The sequence below is a fragment of the Sturnus vulgaris genome, chromosome 4 (assembly GCF_052056855.1).
Source record: "Sturnus vulgaris isolate bStuVul1 chromosome 4, bStuVul1.hap1, whole genome shotgun sequence".
Lineage (NCBI taxonomy): Eukaryota > Metazoa > Chordata > Aves > Passeriformes > Sturnidae > Sturnus > Sturnus vulgaris.
In genome coordinates this window covers 68,986,176-68,991,144 of record NC_142246.1, presented here as the reverse complement: position 1 = coordinate 68,991,144, position 4,969 = coordinate 68,986,176, and positions in this window count along the sequence as shown.

Here is a 4,969-nt window from a genome sequence, read left to right as displayed (position 1 = left end):
TAACATAAGAGTTCTTTGCCTAGATAGAGAGCCATTACTGCAATAGCCAAGTAATATCCCTTCCCATGGGAGACCCTGTCAAAAAGGAAACAATATCAATTTAATTATTTTGTTTTCTGAACGCTCTGCAGCCTTGGGTATCGACTTCATGTTTTTCTTCAGTATGTGTAACACATATTATGGCACCAAATTTAATGAACTTCTACGCTTATTTTTTCAACTGAGAACTGAAAGATTCTATATCAAACAGACATGTAAAGAATTGTATTAGCTTTCTTCCATGCAGCTATGATTCTTCTTCCAGCTCTGTAATTTTGTTGTAATTTTAAGCCATACTTTAGCAAAACTCCAGGGATTTTTACATACAGGGGTGTTTAATGCTCCAAATATCTTTAGCTGTGCATTACTAATCACAAAGGATTTGGTTTAAAAACTGCTCTTTTAAGCAATATTTCCAGAAGTTACCAAATAGAATGGAAAAAAAAGAAAACTGGCTAGGAAAAAAAAAAAAAATACACTCTCCAAAATCTATTTGAGAGGCCTAATTATCACGCATGAGCTCCTATTAGAATGTTAGTAATAGCAGCAGAAAATTACTCTTGGATTATTGCTTCCTGTGCAAGGGAGAGTTACTCGGAGCGCAATGGAGACAGATCCAGCGATCTGTGAGTGCTGAATTGTTTGTGCCTGGAGAAGGCCAGGCCTTGGAGCTGACCCCAGAGCCATTTAAAAGCCCCACCATGAGACCATGGGGTGGCTGTGCTGAGCCTGTTTTCTGCCAGTGCTGCTGCAGAGGACACTGCAGGGCTGCTATGCCAAGTACCTACAAGATTAATCTCTATTTACGTTCGCTAGGATTTCACATTACATTGATAACAGGACAAATGACAGCCCGTGATGATATGGTAATCTCTGTGATATAAACACTTACAGTTTGGAAATATTTGTGTTTTAAGTGGTAGCTGTATCTACCGTTATGGCTGCCAAAGAATTCTTTTTATCTGCTTTCAGTTGCTCATGAGTTTTTTCAAAATGGATATTTTAGCCTGACAAGTTTCATGCCAGTTATTTTGCTTAGACTCAGATGTTCAGGATAGACTGGTGAAATTCTTGAGACATATCTTGTCCAGAGTTTTCTTTTTTCTCTGTCCCAACTCCTTTTTGAAAAGCTGTAGTGCTATTATGCTGTGAAGAAGAAATTGAATTTATAGACCAAGCTGCATTGTGCACTCTTAGGTTTCTGCCTGACAATCCACCTGAATTGAATACATCAGTTCAGGCTTAAGCCACATTCAGTAGAGTTTCTTAGGGACTAGCTGTGAGCAATTTTTCACAGACAATTTGCTAAGAGCAAACTGCAGCTGCCAGCAGCCACCAGAGTGCTAAAAAATACAGGAGTGGACCTGGGCTGTACTGCACAACTTTCTACTAAAAAAAACCAGCTGAAGTTCTACTACTCACTCATCTCAGAACAGGGCATCAAATTGGGAGTAGGAGATGACCTTGAGCTGCAATCCAGCTCTTTCTATTAACTATACTTTGAGTACTATGAAAAAAGCTCTCATGAAAAAATCTAACCAGCATTTTTATTATTACTATTACTACTACTTGCCTACAGTTCTGCAAGCCCAGAAAATGATGACTTTCCACTTAGAAACCCAAGAGAAAGAGTGTGGGATGGGGCACTCAGCTAAAGCAAAAAGATCAAACATTTTCACAGAAGGTAGACTTTCAGTGGAAATTCCATTTGGTCAAGAAAATCAATTTTCTCTCACACAGCCAACTGTAAAGGAAGCAATTTCAACCAACTCTACTTATTCCCCTTTGCTAGAAAGGGGATAGGTAAATAGCAACTGCTCAGTTTTCTTAAAGAGGAATCTGAAAGGCTGCACAGGAGAAAATGGCAGGACTGTAAACTGAACCACCTTTCTAATATGATTTGTGACTTCTTTCAAGCATCTGTTCCCCCGGTGAGCCAGAAATATCATCTTCTCCACATCCTTCTCCCAGGAAAACAAGTGACAGGACAGGAGGAAGTGACCACAAGCTGCTGCCAGGAGAGGTTCAGGTTGCACATCAGGAAGGATTTCTTCATGGAAAGGGTTTATAATCATTACAGGCCACCCGGGGAGGTGGGGGAGTCACCATCCCTGGAAGTGTTCAAGAAAAAACTGGAGGTGGCACTCAGTGCCAGGGTTTAGTTGACACGGTGGTGTTGGGTCAAAGGTTGGACTTGATGACCTTGGAGGTCTTTTCCAACCTCAGTGATTCCATATAGATCTCTATAGGCTCTGTGATTCTGTAGAGATCACTGTGCTCATCTAGCTCCAGAATGCAAACCAGCATTTCTGGTCCCCAAGTGTTATTTGCTGCCCAAAGGGATCCACATTTTTGGACTGCAACCTTTCCTCTGCAGTACCTTACAAAACATCATCTTTACAAAGACCAAAAATTTAAAAATCTACAAAACAAAAGGAAATCCAGCTAATTTTCAGAAAGTTGGTGATTTTTTGCTTATCAAGCACACATTAGTAATGTTATTATTTGGTTATTCCTAAAAGCTAGGAACGCAGTTCTAAAAACTATTCATTAGAAGAAGTGTTTCACTTGCAAAATCCAAACTTCAAAGCTTAAAAAAAAAAAAATCTACAAATAACTTTCTCGTGCATCCACTGGGGAAGATTCTGCAAAAATAAAATCTACCTCAGCAAACTCCAGAGGATGAAAAAGTAGGCATAAAATCATCTAACCTTGTAATTTGGTTGAGTAGACAGTGAACATTAGGGATGCAGGCAGGGTAGAAAAATTGCTCTCCAGTGGAGTATCTTTCTCTTACTGACTGACTTAGGCTGGCTACTCTCAGAGATACAATGGATCCCACCAGACCTGTCACTGGGAAAACTAATTGGAAACATCAATCCACATGTACAGCACAAGTCATCGTGTATTTCACAAAATCTGCTTGAGTTGCACTCAAACCTTCTACAGCACTCAGGCATTTTCAATATGATTTTTGGAGAGAAGTCTGTAAAATAAAAGGTAAATGGCAGACTGACAGATACAATCAGCTACGTGCATCAATCAATTCAGTGACTGGGTATTTTGAACTATTAGCCAAAGCCTGCACCAAACCCTAGAGACAACTGCTTGAAAAAAATCATCACAAAGGATAAGGAAACACCAGCCTCATTGTTTTTAAGTAAAATGGGTCATTTTGGAGACTATAATGAAAAAAAAAAATAGTCCCAGATGGTTTTGAAATGTCATCACATTGCTCAGTTTAAATGCTCTGAAGGGGATAATACCAGTCTGGCAAGCCTTTTCCCCCTAACCAAATAACCTTCATTTGAAACTACCTATGAGCTCTGCTTATACTGAAATGTTTAGAAAAGTAAGGGACAAATCTAATGACCCATTCTTCATTCATACAACCAACCATCTTGGGTGGCCTGCCCCAATAATACCATCAGTTTCCTTTCCAATTAATTCAGCTCCTTTGAAGACCAGATAATGAAGAGCATGGATCACTGTAGTGTTACTGGAAAGATTACTGGGACAAGACTTGGCTCTCAGAGTACCTTCTTGTTTCATAGGGAGGCCCTTCTCCTGCAGCTGGTTTCTCATCTTACTGATTACCTGCTACATGAGAAATTTCAGTCTGGCCTCAGGGCTGGACCCAGCCCAGAGGCTTCTGTCGAGTTTGTTATAATTTATTTATTGTAACCCAGAATCCGATTAAACCAAGCCCCTCTCTGGCTTGCTGCACTGGCAGCGTTTAGATCTCTTGGTCAGTGAGTGCTGGACCACCTTCAACACCTTATGAAACTTTCAGCTTGGAAGTTAACATGAGGCAGGACCCACTTCTCAGAGATGTGACTATATGCTTAAGTCCTAACATAATGAATGGGACTTAATACCTGCTAAAAGTTAAGCATGTGCTTATGTATTTTTATATATAGGGTAGAACTCCCCTGCGCCTACAGGAATGGAAGTGCTCAATGTTTTGGAGCCTTGAAGCTTTATTTCTGAAAGAAAGGGGGGTTTGTGAATTTTTAAAACATATTTGACACCTTTTCTGAGGAAAAATATATTTTCAATTAAAGAATTTTCACGGTAATGTGTCAGGCTGAGGAGACTTTAAGGCCTTAATAATCTACTTTTTTTTATTAAGAGAACTGTTAAAAGTGCAAGTCAAACCAGATTTTTCTTCTAGGCTGGGTTTCAGGGGATAGAATCAAATTGCTTTTGAGCACTTCCTAAAGATCCTGTTCATCTCTGTTATACTGGCACAACATCACTAGGTTCATCCAGAATCCACTTGCATTTTTCACTAGTCCATCGTTTGGGATTTATTCCATAACTCATCCTAACCAATGTAGTTCAAAGATGAGATCAGTGGCAGAATGATTCTGTTACTCCTCTGCTGCTTATTCTGTCTCAACACATATAGTTTAAGTATGAACAAAGAAAGACATTTAAGCTTTTTTTCAACAAAGAAGTGGTTGGAAATTATGACCAACGATTTGGGATATAAATGCTAGAAAGGAACTGATATAAACTAGAAGCTCACCTCATCATTGTTAGTTCTAGTGACAATAAATGTAGCTTCACATAACTTTCACATTCCTTCTATGAAAGGGAAAATCAAGGGATGTAATTAATGCTGTTTAAAGATTGTCTTCCAGATGTTGTCTCCTTCCGTGGAAGGAAGAACCAACACATTTCTTTTGCCAGTTCAGGCTTCATCTGTAGAACAAGAGAACAGTCTTTCCTTTAGACAACATATGAGTAGGAATAAAGATCCCCAGAGCAGTGGGGAGAAACAGAACTGCAATATTACATTTCAGTAATAAAACCAGCTAGGAGATTAGAGGTAGAGCTTTATAAAATACAAGAGCCAAAAAACAGCTTCCTGAGTCTCCTAAAGGAAATATCAGTATGTTGGCCAGTCTACTTTTCATTATCACTT